The 18,289-nt window shown below is 32.5% G+C and overlaps 1 protein-coding gene across 2 annotated transcripts in view; it reads right to left on the reverse strand.

Annotated features, from left to right (window-relative positions):
• The window catches only part of Dh31-R (Diuretic hormone 31 Receptor), a 666,929-nt gene extending 648,957 nt beyond the window's left edge, over positions 1-17,972 (reverse strand). For both annotated transcript variants that reach the window (XM_072532514.1, XM_072532513.1), the window contains exon 1: positions 17,844-17,972. The gene's annotated coding sequence lies outside the window, so the exon portion shown is untranslated. The remainder of the gene's footprint in view (positions 1-17,843) is intronic.
• Between the last annotated feature and the right edge of the window lie 317 nt (positions 17,973-18,289).

Here is an 18,289-nt window from a genome sequence, read left to right on the forward strand (position 1 = left end):
CTCAAAATTCGAGGTACTGTCGTTTCCATGACACCAAACCACAAACTCTTACACAACGTAACAATCACCATGCCCCAGGTCACAGCCTGGACCATTTCAGTTCTGACATTCAAAACACTTACATATTAACTAACATTAAAAACTATGACATGATATACAATACCCAAATTCCTCACTACACACCACAAAGACATCCCACGCATCAAAAGTCCAAAACTCTCCACACCAAAACTCATCATTCATAGCCATTCTGCAAATCACAAAGTATTACCATCAATTACAAATTTCCTCAGACACCTTAAACACAGACAGGGCTTCAAAATACGATATCGAACACATGACGCAATACACAAACAACTTTATTTCAGAAAACCAACAGCTTAACTTAAAGCTTATACAAATACTTCAGTTGCCGAACAGAAGATTGATAACCAGTCCGTATTGTCACGCTAGACCGGCTAGACACAGAAGACCCAGATACCAATTAGTATGGTCTTATTTTGAGAAAAGTAAAGGGAGAATACTAAATAGATTACAAAAATGCAAAAACAAGGCATGCGAGGGCACTTTGCTAGTACTATAGTACTACTATAGTACTACTTGAGTTCAGGTCAGAGTTTTAGGTTCTCCACAAGAGAACAATTTTTGCATAGGTGCTCTAACCTAACCGGTACGATCTTGGTGGTCAGCTCCTATCTATGGTCGGTTGTGGATGTAAGCAAACACCGTTTGCTAAATCGACAGCCGATCGTCCGGCATAGATAAAACACCTATGTGGAGAGCCGGTATCCAAGGCCAAAACCAAGGTTACTCACTTGCTAGATGAGATGAGATGTGTGCCGGAGAAAAGAGCATCTAAGATTAAAAAACAAGTAAAGCCTTTCCAACATTATGTCTGAGATTGAGCAGAAATGAAGGTAGCTTGAGAGTCAGGGAGGTACCTTGTTCACGAGGCGATTTTTGATCTTCGAACATAAAAACACTTTATTCCAAGAATCTCATGTCCCTTGGAGTTGGGATCTACTTTGTTATGCTGATATTTTATTTTAGTTCATGCCACCGTCTATATTGTAGATTATGCTTTTTTTACTACTTCTTCTTCTTACGGTGCATATCCGTTCCTGATGTTGGCGATCAGCATGGCTATCCTAACTTTACTTACAACTAATCGGAATAATCTGGCTATAGACGTGTTAAACCACTTTTTCGGGTCTTATAGCCAAGATATTCTTCTTCTCCATCTATTCTATGTAGGACATCAACATTACTCACACAATATACTCATGAAATTTTTAAGTGGGTCCGTAGCACTACATCTTGAAGGACTTAAGCTTTCTTAAAGACACTTCGGAAAGTTTTCACGCCTCTACTCCATATAATAACGTAGAAAATACATAGCATCTGATGACGGAGATTTTAGTACTAAGTGGTAAATTGTAACTTCTGAAAAGACACTTCATATTTACGAACGCTGATTTTTTTACAAGGTAGTAAAATTTCCGACTAATTGGTGATTAGTTTCTTTGTAGCAGGTAAGGTATATTTGTAATAATATAAAGATAGGAAATAGAAGATCGATGCCATTTAGTAAAACATCAGTAATTAGACAAGGAGACCCCTTATCACGGTTGCTATTTAATATGGCTTTAGAATATGCTATAAGTAAAATATCGTCTGAACTGACAGGGGGATTTGCTAATCGAGGATCAAAACTATTGTTGGCCTTTGCTGATGATCTAGATGCAGTCGTTTATTCTACAAGAGACGTGAGAGAGGTATTTTCACGACTCTAGGAGGCAACAGGTAGTCTGAGTCTTCGAATAAATGAAGAGAAGACAAAATACATGCTACTAACCAAAAGTTTAAGATTAAAGGTTAGGCAGAACATTACTATTAATGACCACATTTTTGAAGTATTAAAAGAGTTGAATATCTGAGGACGGTAATCACAGATGAAAACCACATAGAAGTCTCATCAAGGATAGCTCCGGGGAATAGAGCATTATACTCCCTATTATCATAAAAACTAGAAATATGAAAAGAAAATAGGGCAAATATGTGCATATTTGCTCTGTTTTTGGTTGCATATATTCTGGTCTTTAGTCATAATACTGTTTTTGTTTTCTTTAGTTTTGTAGCATTTGTATGTAATATCTATTATTGGAATATCTGAGTTTTAACATTTTTATAGGTACTCATTGATTGGTTCTGAATTTTCTTCCAGTTAGCATAATGCAAGAACCAGAATAGTATTGTCTCTGGTTGTAATATAATCTGATATAGCTAGAAATTGATATTTTTTAAAAAATTTATTAAAATCCTTTGTAAAAGGTATATAATTAAAAACCCAAACGGGCTGTGTTAGACAGAACGTTTTCGGAATACATCATTCCATCATCGGTGTCCTAGAAAATATGTAACCACTTAATTAAACAGAACGTGAAGTTAAAATTTTGACCAAGGTTAAAGAAAAGTGTGGTTAATACTTACTAGGAGTACATGAATGTAGCCACTAAATATATGGGTAAAAACCCTCTAAAAAAAAAATCTCTCTTTCACTACACTACAACACACATGTATAGTTGGTTGCCTAACTATAACATCGCAATAATTTTTCCACATTTTATCTCATATACATAATTTAAAAATAACAACATTGATGGTTGATACTGTTATATTAATTTAAAAATTCTTTTACTCTAACAATTTTAATTAACGTTGGCTTTTGTCTTAAGTAGACACATACAGTTATATTGACTACTCTGTTATGACTTCCGTCCTAACTTGTCAACATTGTCATTTCAATCAGTTGCTTCCATAAAGTCCTCGTAGACACACCGTCTCAGGACTTGCAACTTCAACGTGGAGTCATATGTCGCCATGTTACCTAATTCAACGGTAACTTTAACATCATAAGTATTTATAAGATATAATGTCGAACAAATGTAACTAATTATTTGTTAACGGGTTTTTACCCATATATTTAGTGGCTACATTCATGTACTCCTAGTAAGTATTAACCACACTTTTCTTTAACCTTGGTCAAAATTTCAACTTCATGTTCTTTTTAATTAAGTGGTTACATATTTTCTAGGACACCGATGATGGAATGATGTATTCCGAAAACGTTCTGTCTAACACAGCCCGTTTGGGTTTTTAATTATATATCTTTTACAAAGGATTTTAATAAATTTTTTAATATATGGTATACAGCCAAATACAGGAACGTAGATTCCTTGTGGATACTTTTTAGTTTCTGTAGACTTCTTACCGTTTGCATTTTTAAATATTTAAAAAAAAATCGTTTTCGTACTTAAATAGAGTATTTTTCTTACACAAAAATTGAAGCACGTATTTTTATAGTATTTTCATTGCATTTATAAACTAATTACTATTTAAATGGGAATAAGTCACAATATAAATAATAGTAATTACTTCAACATGCCACAAGAAAATAGTTTCAGAACAATATTTATAAACTACTTTATTAGCTAGAGCAAAGCCTTAACACAAACACTTTTTTAAATTGCAATTACAGAGATAATTACAGCATTAGCAGAAAAAAAGAGTACAGGAACTTTCTCCAGAAGTCCGGAAAATTAAATTTTTAATTAGAATGAAAGTTTTAATTAACATAGAATATACAAATTAAATTAAAACTAGTAGATAAGCTTAACATTCAAACTTTGGCATGCAAACAAAGTTGTTTCCCAGCTTAAAAAATGTTATGTGTTATGTTACGTCTTATAAATATTAAGGTTTTTTTTAAAGAACTGTGTTTTTATTCTTTTATTAGAAGAAGAAATTTTCTTAATTATTTTGTAACGGACAATTAATTAATAAATTATAAGCGTGAAGAGATGCATTTATAGGAGGATCAACAAAACTAAAGTCTTGCACTACGTGATCGTAACTTCTTCTATATATACCGCCTTCTACTGAAGGTTAACAATTATCAAATGATGTGGTTCTCTGTTTTGTGCTGCATGTATTATGTGCAGCTTCTGGTATTTGGAACTATTCCCTTCAGTTTCTCAGCCAGGACTTTTTCTTTCTGCCCAAACCTCTACTACCTTTAACTTTGTCTTCAACTATAAGCTGTATCAGAATGTACTTATCATTACATAACACATAGCCCAGATATGATGCTTTCTTTCTTTTGTTGTATGTATGGATAGCGTTAACAAGTCTTTTAGGCTCATTGCTGGATGTATAAGTTCCATCGTTTTCTGTTCTTACCTGTCAGCTTCCAATCTCCCATCTCTCTTGCATCTTTCATCACCGCATCTCTCCATTTCTATCTTAGTCTTTCTCTCGTTCTTTGCCCTCAGGTACTTTATAACCAATAATCTTAACTTATTACCTTGCAGTCTTTGTAGATGTCCGAGCTATTCTAGTCTACATTTTTTCCTACTTTTGTTATTGTAGGGTTAGCATACAATTGGTACACTTCTAAATTAGTTCATCTTCTCTATTTCCCCTCTACTACTTTTTCACAAAACATTTTGCAAAGTATCTTTCTTTTCCATGCTTCTAATCTGTTTTATATGGTTTTGTTTTTTAATTATTATGGCGAGCAACTTGAATATTACCTCTAACAAGAATATTCCTCTATAGTTTGCGCAGTCAGTTCTATCTCCCTTTTTTCGTATAGGAAATATTATGACATTGTTCCATTCATGGAGCATTTCTTCAGTAACCCACAGTTTAACTATAAGCTTACGAAGTTTAGTTCATAAAGACTCTCCTTCGTATTTGAGTTCTCTGCAAGAATGCCGCTTTCCCGGGGCTTTGTTGATTGTCATATATTTTATTATTTTTTCACTGTCTTCTTTTGTGGGCATTGTTATTTCTTCTACTCCTATTTGGGGTTTAAGAACATTATAATTTTCTTCAGTAGTCACTTCGCCATTTAGCACCTCTTCGAAATATTCTTTTCGTAGAACAGAAATACCGCTTTAGATTTAATATCAACGCAGGGACTCAGACCTTCATTACACGAAAGCTTTTCTTCCTTGCATCAAAGGTGTTACTGACAAAATCAACTTACTTGTAGGTGATTATATTTTTTATTGCCACTGTCAGGGTCCTCAAAAGCAATCTTATTAGTACAGAAATCAATAAAGTCATCATGGCACAAAGGCATTACTTGAAATGGTGTTGTCTTACTTCTCATTATCATCATCATCATTTTGGTGCTACAGCCCTTAGAGGGCCTCGACCTTCTCAAGCTTTCTACGCCATTCTGTTCTGTCCCCTGCTTGCATTTCCCAGTTGCCGACTCCGATCTTCTCGGCATCTTGTGTTACCCCGTCCATCCACCTCAGCTTTGGTATACCCCATCTTCTCATTCCCGCGGGTTGCGCTAATAGAATATTTTTTATTATATTCTATTCAGGGGCCTGGTCTACATGTCCTGCCCACTGCAGTCGGTTTCGCTTAATTATAGTGGTAATATCTTTACTACCAAACGTATGATTGTAGATATTCTGCAGTTCAAAGGTTCAAAGTTATATCTACGCCTCCATATTCCTTTCTCACAGACCGCTCCGAATATCTTGCGTAGCACCCTTCTTTCAAAAATCGATAGAGCGGATTCATCTGTTTTAGTTAGCGTCCATGCCTCTGATTCATATGTGAAAACAGGGACTATCAGTGTTCTATACAGCCTTATATGAGTTTTTTGAGACAGACGTTTATTAGCTAAGTACTTTCATAGACCATGATAACACCTGTTTGCAATTATTATTCGCCATTATATTTTCTCAGATGTGTTATTATTGGGGTTAACCGATGCCCCTAGATATATAAACTCTTTGACTGCCTCAAAGTTTTGGTCATTGATGATTAAATCTGCGACAACATTTTCAGCTCTTGTATTTGTGTTAGTCGCCATGAATTTGGTTTTATTTTGATCTACTGTTTTACTTCTAGCAGTGTGAATTATTTGACACCACCCCTCCGGAGTAAAAATTAAGACATTTTTACTTTGCTGCTCCATTTTGGCATGAATGGGGTCACACTTCATTTGGCTATGACTAGGTTCAAAAAACCTGTGATCAATTTGTTGATGACAGGGTCAGACCAATGGTCCACTAGCTTCTTTTGGTGTGTTCAGAACGGCTTGGAGATCTGATTGTATTGCCAAAACACTTTCTTGGTACTTTGTGTCCTCTTTGTCTTGATCTCTAATTTTTCGTGCTGCTTCCTTGCGTTTAATATGCTCAGTGTATAGAGCATCATCATAGTTTGTTTCTCCTTTTTGTTCTTTATGACCAATACATTGCTTACAACGATCTTTAGCAGGTTTGTGAAATTTCAGTTCGTACTCACGAAAAATTCGTCTGTACTTTTCTAAAGATACTGGATTTTTGTTTTCTTCAACGCACTTTTCTTTATACAAGTTGTGCATAATTGTTATATTTAAGTCACTCTCCAAATATTGGTATTCTGATTTCTCCATTGCGTAGTATGATTCCATTCTTGGGAACGATAAAATGACATGTGATCTCATGAATTTTTTATTTATAGGGTTTACTTTATTTGGTGGATATTTTTTCCTTATAGGTCAGATAAGAGAATTCCACTAGAGTTAGCCTTGTTAAGAGTCCCTCTTATAAGTGACTCTGAAATATTTAAAGTATCGAGAAAAAATTCTCTACACAAATCAACTCTGCTATTTTCAGTGGAAAAATGTAATTTTTGGTGTAAGCTCTTCGTGACTCCAGCGCTTGTGTCACTTTTCTTGATTTTGGTAGCACAGTAATGTGTTTTATAAGAATCTGTCGTTGTTCTAATAGGGATGGCAATTTATGGAAACCATTACATTTTTTCTCTCTCAGACTCAGGTACATTAGTTAAACATTTATGCTTGCGTTTTCCATTTACGGTTGAATATTCGAGACCTTTTAATTTCTTATATGCTTCCTCCTGTCTTGTATAAACACCATTTTTTGATACTTTTCGCTTTTTTAGCGATAAATGATTCTGATTTTGTTGTGGGTTGCGGTTATCATTTATAGTAGGCCTATCACTGGGATCACTGCTTCTAGCCGGTATTTCAAGAAACGTCATCTACTTTCTTTCAGAACTGCAAAAATCCAAACAGGTAAACTGACAAATATGTCACTTTCGTTATTTTGACGAATAAGTTTTACTGAAATACACATCTTAACTCGTTCGCTACCAAGCGTCCCATATAAGAGCCACTCACAATTATCTGCTGGACTGCCGTCTCAAATATGAGCCATTAGCAATATTACTATTTTAGTCGATTTCCGTTGTACCCGTCTACTGTAAAGGTTTCATATTTTTCAGTGGTCTATAGTAAGGTCTGGCTTGTGATTGTGTCAGATGGTCTCTCAGTCACTAACCAATTTCATTTGTAACTGCCCACAAACAACACATGTTTTGCTGCTCTGCTGTGTTTTGCTTTTTTAAACACATTTTATTGATTTAAATCGCTGTTTTTGTGTTTATATGCAAGTAAGTATTTTATTTTATTACTGACTCCTTATTTTGTAGTCTTAACAGTAATGTAAACAGCTAATTACCTACATAAAATGTCTAAAAGTGAGGTAATATTTTAGAAAGTACTCGATGGAAAGTACTGTGGTACATTATAACTGTGTGTTGTATGTATTTATATTACTTACATTATGTTAACAAATATGGGTTGTAACTATCCTTTTTTTAATTATTATTATTTTAATTATTTTTTCAACCTGATTTATATAATTTTTTTTCTTATAATTAAGATTTTGCATATTTTCAATTATGTTGCACTTACAATAAGTGCAGTACCTAATTTTAGAATTTTATTTCAGATTTTCTAAAATATGTCACGACGTAAAGGCTTAACTCAAAAACAGCTTTAAAAAGAAGCTGAAAAAAATAATGGCTGAAGACAACGATGAAGTTTTGGCATGTACTTCTGAGAAAATACTGGAAACTTACTCGGATTCAGGAAGTAGTTATGCACCTTCATTACCAAATAGCTCAAGCGCTGAAGACCCTAACTCGTCTAATGAAAGTGTAAATAATGAAGATACAGCTAAAGAAGATGCTGAGGAGGAAATCGAGAGAAATCCTGATAGTGGTCCAAATGAGAACGACGACGAGTGGGTAGATATCGACAGTGAATCCACATTGTTTAAATTTACAGAGCAAGCTGGTATACAAATTAATATCCCAACCACAAGTACTGCGGAAGAAATATTTGCATTAATATTTGACCAATCATTGAAGAAATAAATATGCGAGTGGATGAATTTACGTGCCGAAATATTCAGGCATAATTTGACAAGGTATTCGACAATGAAACATTGGTCACCAGTCGATACTAATGAGCTGTGTACATTTTTTGGTTTATGCATTCTAATGGGTAACATTAGTATGCCCAGTATTAAAATTTATTGGAGTACAAATGTTTTATATTTTCATTCACTTTTTGGAAATGTAATGTCTAGAAATCGCTTCGAATCTATCCTTAGATGTCTGAGTTTTTACAAAGAAACTGATGACAAAACTTCACGTTTACATAAAATTTCACAGTTGTTGAATCACATCACCCAAAATATACAGAGTATTTTTTATCCCGATACTAATCTCCCACTGGATGAAGCATTATTACTTTGGCGTAGGAGATATCTATTTCGTCAGTATATTCCAAATAAAAGTGCCAAATACGGAATTAAATTATACGAACTCTGCACTCCCGATGGATGTGTGCTAGAAATTCTAATTTATTCAGGTAAAGGGACAGTTTCTCAAGAGACTAGTCACGCTCAATAGGTAGTAACGAAACTAGCAAGACGTTATCTAGGCAAAGGACATACGTTGTTCCTTGATAACTATTACAACAGTGTAAGTCTGGCTGAATATTTATATGAACAAAAAACACACATTGTTGGAACGTTACGGAAAGATCGTAAGGGAATCCCAAATCAGTTATAACTACTAAATTAAGAAAAGGACAAAGTGTGTTTCGAAAAAAGAAAAATGTACTTGTGACAAAGTGGAAAGTGTACTTGTGACAACATAACGCTGCTTTTGGTAAAGTCCCTAATAAGAGAGGTGTTGAACTAGAGAAACCAAATGGCATACTAGACTATAAGAAAAATATATCGGGCATATATCGAAGTGACCAAATGGTGTCGTACTACACAACACCCCGGAAAACAGTCCGTTTGTACCTGAAAGTGTTTTTCCACTTATTGGATGTTTGCATTTGGAATACCACGTACCTATATAATAAAGTGCAAAGAAAAAAAATTACTTATTTGAAGTTTAGAGAATTGCTTGTATTTCAATATTTAAAAGCAAACACAAACACACGTGCTCCATCATTAAAAAACCGACATATATGGAAAAGCCACATGAGCCAAAGAAGGTGGAGAAGAAAAATTTTAAGATCTTGGTAGTTTAAGTTACTCACTACATTACCGGTTTGGTCACAATGTTCTCTAATAATAAGAAAACCTATAGTTAAGATAAATAAATACTTGTTTATAAAAATAATTTTCTAACTGAAAAAAAGTGTTATCATTACATAATGTTTGCCATATTATAATAATGATACATTGAGAACAATGATTTATTGAAAACCAAAACAAAACTGTATATAACATTATCAGCTATAATGCTATAATATAGCAATAATTCCTATATTATAGAATTGCTATATAATAACATTATAGCTGATAATGCTATATCCAGTTTTGTTCTGGTTTTCAATGTATCATTGTTCCCTTGTTTAACTCATTGTAGTTAAATATTTTATTTATACGGGATTAGGCCACAATTGATTGTAATGAAAATTACATTTTTAATAGATGTTTGACATTTCGATTTCCACTCCGGAATCCGGAGTTAATCCCATATAAACATAATATTTAACTGGGCATGTCACAAAAAATCAGTTCAATCATAACAAGACAGAACATTTTTAATTAATTGTAGTTTAATCCCAGTTAAAAATATTCACCGAAAAACACGCCGTGAGGATATAGTTTAAGGACCAAGAACTAATAATTTGGTTTTTTTGATTCCATCTTTGTCGCCGCAAAACCATTTACATCCCGATATTAACATAAATCAAGGATCTACCTAAAACTGAATTTAATAGTGTGTCCTATACAGACAAATTGTTTATTTAAAATCGTAAACTAGTATTTTATTACCGGCAATCCAACTACAGAAACAATAGTCAATTATCAATAAAAGCAATCCAAATGATTATGTTAATGACACATAGGAAATAGCTTTAATATTCGTTGATAAATATTTAATTTATTTAATATTTATTATGTTGTTCAGGCGAATAATTTTATGAAGTGGTGTAGAAAATTAAACAGCGCAATTCAAAATAATACATAAATGTAGCTATACTTCTAAAAAAACTAAATTTATTTGTAATTTTTAGATTTTCTTAATGTAATTAACACATTTTTTAGTAAATTTTCAGTACATCTTGACTAAACTATAATTTTTTTTTAATATTGTCATGGCTTTTTGGGAAAAAAAATTAAACTTAAGATGGCAGCGGCACAGAAAATAAGTGAAGGTGGTTTCAGATCTAAGATCTCCTGTGCGGATAAACTTTTTATTGCACAACAAATCGCATAAAAGCGATATTTGGTCAAAAAAGATACATACATCCTCCTGGGTGTATACTAGTTCGCTCCGGCCGGCGCGCGGTCAGATTTTATTACCTTACAGAAAAGGGTCACCGATAAATTCGCTCAGGCCATATGTTTATTAGAACAGATAGTTTAAAAATGCCTTTAGTAAGTACCGTAATTTCGGGTGACTGGGTGGCCCACCAGAAAGACTGGCTCATTTTTGGAGAAAGATTTTAACTAGGGCGTTTATACAATATAATATTATCAAGTAAATTTCATTTTACCGCACCATCAGTAACGTATGAACTGTAGGAAAATTTTAATAAATTAAGGTAATACTTGTTATATTAAGAAAAAAAAACGAATTTCTAAAATGTAGCCATTTCACAGATTTCACAAGATTTTTTGACCCGGAAAAATTGGTTTGCAGCCAATAATACTTCCAAGAGTAAGAATAATTACATAGTTGTCCATTCTGAGGTAGTTTTTGTAATCATGCTCGTCAATAACATTGAGCAATTTCGTGTCACAATAGTTCACATAATCAACAAATAATTTCTTCAACATTTTTTCTTCTTTTTTCAAATGATAAGGATCAAAAGCACAATGCTGTCATTTTCTTCCTCCTAATTATATTTTGCATAGTGTTTACTCGATACATTTTTTGGTTAAGCGATGTACACCGTCGTGAAAACAAACTGGAACTGAAGTTGGGCCACTAGTTGGATAACAAGTCGGAGCATGAGTGGAGACGAATATCCAACTAGTAGTTCTACCAAGAGGGACCGCAAGTCGGAACGTGAATGCCCAGCTTAAAGGAGCTGAAGATCACTCATCGTTCCTACCGGACGACTTTACAGATTTTTAGAAAATTAAGCCGAATTATACAAGACCATTTTCTTTAAAGAACTAATCAATGAGAATCTCAGTTATTACATCTTTAATTTACATCCTAGCTTGGATGTAACTAATGAAATATACCTACAGACTTTTTTTTACTATTTTCGATGTCTCTCTGTTTTAAAATCCTAATATTTTTATAAATTAGTATAGCCAACAATGAACGTTATTATACTCTTTATTGCAAAATGTGGCTGCTGTAGAGGTAAAATTTACATATCACAAATTTTATTTATAGTAGATAAAGCTCTTTGTGTAATATGAGTTTTAAATGAAGCTTTCATATCACTTTGTTTTGTTTCGCTGTTTAAACGCACACACATACATACATAGTATTATTTTATTATTCGATGTTATTGTAGCTTTTATCATGAAATGACTGCAGGATTTTGGGGTTGCAATAAAATCACCTACGTACACAATACAGCTTCTGAAGTAGAAGAAAACAACAACATAAGAATAAAGAAGTTATAGAAATGCTGTATGTAGGGTGTAATTTTTTTTTATAATTAGAATATTAAATAATTTTTAATCCTTTTACCCCTGTTGTTGAGATGCCGATGGCTGCAATTGCAAATATATACGCGGGTGGTCGGTTTACCATTAGGAAATTTTATTGGAATTTACTGACTATCTCAAAAGACGGAAGGTCCGACTTATTATTCTCGTTAATTCTCGGTTAATTCTTTCCGGTTTCAGGCGATTTCTTTTTGATAAATTTGGTAAACATCGTCGAAGGCACGTTATAGTAATTTTCTGAGAGAACTTAATTCAGAAAGTTTTATGTTTCTCACGTTTCCAATTGCTAGTACCGTTCTTTACCTCGAACCTTTCGAACTTTTTACCTTCTTAGAAATACATACAGGCTGAGCTGTCATTTTTAAGTGGGGGATATGCCACCTATTTTTGGAGAAGCTTGTGAAATTTTAACAGAGGAACACTACTTCTAGTTGGGCGATCTTTGAGGACAGCCGCTCGTTACCTTATTGTCTCTGTGCGTTTTTTTTTATAAGTCTGTATACACTTCTATATTTGAGTTCTTTTAATTTAATATTAATTAACTTTAATTAACTTTGTGTTATATATTATTCATTTTATATTTACTATACCCATTATCTCGAGATATGCCCCTTAAACAGCACAGAGAGACTTTCTTTAATCAACTTTAGTTGAATATTTTTATATAGCTTCAGACTCTCTTCGCTGATAATTTAATTTGAGTATGATTCCATTATATTGTATTTGTAAAGGTATGTATCAATCATATTACTGTTTATTTTTTATATGTGTGTATTAAATGGTGGTATCATTTAATAATTGATGGTGTATTTTAATTACTTGAGTGTACATTCAGCCGCCTATATCATTGTGTTGTTGAATATATTGTTTTTGTTTTATGTTTAAATTTTATTTGTCGACTCCTAATAAGTTTCCTGATATAACAATAACTCTGAATATTTGCTTTTTACCTTCAAATATTACTATACCTTATATTTTTCCTTATCTTGTTTTTTATTCTTCGTTATAATGTTTGTGGTGATGATTTTTTCATATTAATGTTTTAGTTCACAAAAATCAGAACTATAATTTTTATTATACTAAAACAAGTTTTTTTGGTAAGTTATCGGATCGAGCTGGTTACTAAAATGATTGTTACATAAGACAAAACTATTGAAAAAAATATTTATTTAGACTACTATAACAATATATTAATTAAATAAATTTGAGGCCTCCATTCACGTCAATACATTTTTGAATTCTCTCAGAAAATGTCTTCTAATCTTCACAAATATGTTCGATTGATTTCTAATAAAATTTGCGACATTCTCTATTTGTTGCCATAATTCTTATCGGGAATTAATTTTTCAAGCATACACAAGTGTCTTTATATGTCTCCAAATATAAAAATCTAAGGGATTAAATCGGGACTCCGAGCAGGCCATGAAAACTTCCTCGCTCTATCTTAACAGAGGTTCATTAGCAATTCGTACTAACACATCATCCTCCTAATTTACGGTAATTATTATTGAACGTCCTCAATCTCGCTTTTGACGGAATTGACCAGTTTTGATTAAATTTTAAAGGGTTTTTACCCACATATTTAGTGGCTCAATACATGTATACCCACCTAGTACACTGATGATGGAACATGGATTCCGAAAACGTTTTGTGATATAGCCCGATTGGGTATGTTAAATTATATACCTTTTATAAAGGATTTTTTTTTAATAAAAACATTTTTAATAATATACTTGTTAAAAACCATTTTGATTGATAGTAATGTTTGTGATAGTTTCAAATGTTTTATCAGAGAATTTTTATACCTCTATAGTTTGACAGGTGATTTTCTTATCTTTTTTTTTTATAAACAGAAACTACCTTAGCCGTCTTCAGTACATCAGGAAATGTTGAGCTACACATTCAGTAATTTATTAATTAAGTTCAAATCAGAGCAAGCATTATTAGAATATTCCTTTAACAAAGAGAATGGTACTCGGTCAAATCCTGTAATCTTTACGTTTATAATTAATTAATTTTGGTATTTGGCAAGGTGTGTTTTTAGATAGAGCACATTTATCGCATCTATTTGGAGGTATCGATAACACTGAATTAATGATTTAATTATGCATACAGTGATACGTATAATTATGTATATGTGATTTCCTGTTATAAATAAAACCAATATTTTCAAAAAGTGATCTTATTCCTGACATGAAATTTTTTTCCTTATCTAACTCAGGGCTTCCTAAGATTAACGCTTCTTTGAAAACCCGTCGTTTAGGTATGATTTTTTCCGCCCAGAACTTTCGTAAATTCCAAAATTTATGCTTGACTTCTGGATGCCACTTTCCTTCTGTAATTTTTTATATAAGCTTGCCTGTATTTTCAATAAGACATTTCCCTTAAATAATTATAAAACATTATAAACTCTGGATTACCAGCGGTATCCGCATATCAGTCAAGGATATGCGTTTACTACTCAACATCAAAAAATTTACTAACAACGTCTCTATCACTAAATATATTACCAAGTACAAAGGAACCTATCTAAAACCTATCAAAACAGTTAAAAAACGTATTATCAAAATCGTCAGGGAAGCTCTAAAGTGAAGCAAAAGAAACTGGTTCCATAATAAACGATCTTCCAAACAAAACTAACACCGCTCAAACATTTTTTCTTTCAAACCCTGAAAATCTAAATTAATACTTTGTTGATGTGAGTAAAAATAAAAAATAAACTCTCAGTACAACTATATTTAATCAATAGTCTCAAAAGTAAATCTTCCTTTAATACTGTTGGACTATTCATAAAAATTTTCTCAAATCTCCCAAAAGATGTGTTGAAAGTCCTGGTCTCACTAATTAATGATTCCTTTAAAAAAGGTATATTTCTAGAGTGCCTAAAGATATCCATTATTATACGTCTTTATAAGGGTGGTGAAAAATCGAAAGCCTGTAACTATAGACTTAGTGTCTTACTACCGGTAATATCCAAAATTATTGAGAGACATAAAAGCCCGAAGTAAATCCTTTCTCGTTGAACTAAAAGTTCTACTAAAAAAGTAAAGTTCTAGGGAATTCGAGATATTTCTTGGAATCGGTGCCAATCTTTCTTGGGAAATAGGAAAAAAACTAGTTCGAGCAAATGATACTGACTCTAGTTACAAAAATATTGTATGTGGAGTACCACACAGTTCAGTATTGCTTTATCTACTTTTTGTTATTTTTATAAACAAAATCACTTTTTTTCGACCTACGTAAAATAAAAATCTGGTCCGACTCTAATTTACACTCTTTTAAGATGAATAAAACAGTAGCATTATCTTATCAAGGATCTCTTCAATCCTTGCATCTTAATAAAAGTCAGATCAGTATCGTTGATTCTGTAAAATTTTTTGGTATTTTTATATATTTTATAAACTGTTTGCTTACTATTTGTGTCTATACCCAGGTACCGTTGTCATGCACTATTAACAGTAAGGTAACGCTTTTATCTTTATTTGGCACATATGAACAAATAGTAACACGATCTGCACTAAATCGGTGTAATGACGCTTCAGGCTCATGCTCTGGCGAAGGTAGCATTTCTTGTTATGTTTCGTCCAGAATTTTTGTATCGGTAATACAAATCATTGACTACGCGTTCACCTTGATTAGTTTCACGTCCAGTTGAATTTTTTCCGGTATAAACTTGTCCAGTAAGTGATTACGAATTATCGGCATCACAACCCCGCCAAATCTTGATGCCATACTTGGCAGGTTTTGCTGGCATGTATTTCGTGAAACGTGTCCTACCGCTAAAAGGAAATAACTCTTTATCCACAGTAAGTCAATTCGACGGTACATAGATAAGATGTAAATTATCATTGAAAAGATAGAATATATCTGTGAGAGCTGCAGCTTTATCATTTTGCAAACGTTCTGCACACGTTTTGTCATTGTCAAACCGTAGGAATCTGCTGATGCTCCTAAAACGATTTATGCCCATACTTGCTCGGTACAAAGGATAAGAGTCTGTTTTTCATAAATCTTTCGAGTGCTCTAAATTCGAATGTCGTACTCCTGCTGTAATAAGAATACCTAAGTATGCATCAACTTCTTCTGTTGTGAGTGACTTCCAAACTTTTCCAGGTTTGTCGGAGTTTTCAGCATTGTACTTTTCACAAATATCAAGTGGTTTCACGTATAACTATTAATTATATTTTATTTTTTAATTATATTTTTATTTTATTTATTATATTATTATTAATCATAATTATGTCACACATTACGTCACTAAAAATACATTTGAATATACCTCTAATAGAAATAGTTTTAGTAGAACGTACTGGGACCGTCTTTTTACACAAAAGATTACGTTTTAGTGTTCGACTTGCAGTAAACGGTTTCGTTGCCAAATCGTTTTATCTTTTGCAACCAGAACATCACTTTGGGAAGAACCTCCTTGAAAATCGTCCAAATCTTCATCACTACCATCGTTGTAATCGGTATCGATTTCAATCTTATTATTGATATCAGTAAAAACGTCCTCTACGTCAGAAGCTTCATCTCCATCTGGTTTGCTTTGAGGAACATAGTCCTTATCTGATTGTTGCAAGTAATATTTTTATACTATTGTATTCTAACTTTTTAAGATGTGACACAAGTTATAAAGAAGAAAAAGATATTACCACCAAGATACATAAATACAAGATGATGTTTAGCACAACCGAAAGGTAATGCAGGCACCGGTTTTAATATACTGTATTGAAACTTGGGCGGTGCAAAAACAAGGAAGCCAAAGAATACTGCCAAGATGAAACTTTTAAGGAAAACAAACATATGCAGAAATCAGAAATAAAGATATAAAAGCTCAATTAGGTAATATATTCTTGATGAATAACAGAATATAAAAAAAGGTATAAAAATGGAGGAAAAATATTGAAGAAATAAATGATGGGCAAAACAGATTGTAAAATATAAACCACGCAGAAGATGGCAAGCCTGAAGAAGGAACAGACTTGAAACCTTATCCATAAAGTAAAGAAAAAGAAGAAGAAGAATAATATAAAAGAAATAAATATAAGGAATTTAAAAGAAGAAACAAAAACACAACACAAAAAACTGAGAAAACTTTAGAATGAGGAAGAAACAGGCTTGAAACCTAATCCATGGAGTAAAGAAGAAGAAGAAAAAGAATATTAAAGGAATAATTATATGAAATTTAAAAGAAAGAACAAAAATAAAATACAAAAAAAAATATGATAAGATATTGTTTAGTCAGTTAAGAGGTTCCCTTCTAAGGCTTTCAGTGTTATCCAAAGAAAAACGCAAAGGTATATAATATAAAAAATGTTAAGATAAGTACAATATGTAGAAAATTTTATAGGTAGCCTAAAATGGAGATCACTTGATCAGAATAGTAACCATCAGTAAACTAAGAACGAACAAACCCATAAAACCATGTAATGTATTGAAGCAATGAAAAAATGCTTTAGGAGGTATATATCCAATAATTAAGTACTTAATACCATGCAAATGTTTTATATAATTAAAAGTTTTGCTTAATACGCAATAAATTAAAGAATGTAAAAAATGTTTAAAGTGTAGAAAGAGTAATTGATTTACATTTTACCAAATAAAAATTCTATTTTCTTAAATGAAAAATGTCTACACTTATTAACAACTCTATGTTTCAAATGCGAACAAAAACGTCTAAACTTTATAAACTTCTATAACGAATGTCAAAAGTTTTGCAGCTATAAGAACAATGCTATCGCACTATTAACAACATTTCCAACATTTCTTAAAAGTCTAAGTTTCATGAACTATAAAACTTACCCGTTCAATTCTCGAGATCTATCAATTTACGAAGTTTTACCACTTACGACAAATCGGAAAAGTTTCCGGTTTGCGACAATCCCCGTGCCGGCGATATTAACGGCAACTGAACAACGTGAAAACACGCGATTTACTAAAGTTTGCCGGGAGTTACAGTTTTCCGAGTGGTATAAGTGAAAAGCGCGCGCACTGGTGGTGGGTAACATATGTGTCTTTAGGAAAGTGTGCAAAACATGTTTAATTTATTTAATTCTGTTACTGTTGAGTGTGATAATCTTTCAAATTTAAACAATGACAATTAGATATTAGAGCTTTTGTGTCTTTATTTTATCAAATAGCTCTGTTCCTTTTCATAGTTTATGGTGTTCCGTTAAATAATTAATGATTTTTTTTAATTGATAACTCTATATTTAATCTTCATCTTCTTTATTCCGTAATAATTTTAA

Source organism: Diabrotica undecimpunctata, chromosome 5 (genome assembly GCF_040954645.1).
Source record: "Diabrotica undecimpunctata isolate CICGRU chromosome 5, icDiaUnde3, whole genome shotgun sequence".
NCBI classification, from domain to species: Eukaryota; Metazoa; Arthropoda; class Insecta; order Coleoptera; family Chrysomelidae; genus Diabrotica; species Diabrotica undecimpunctata.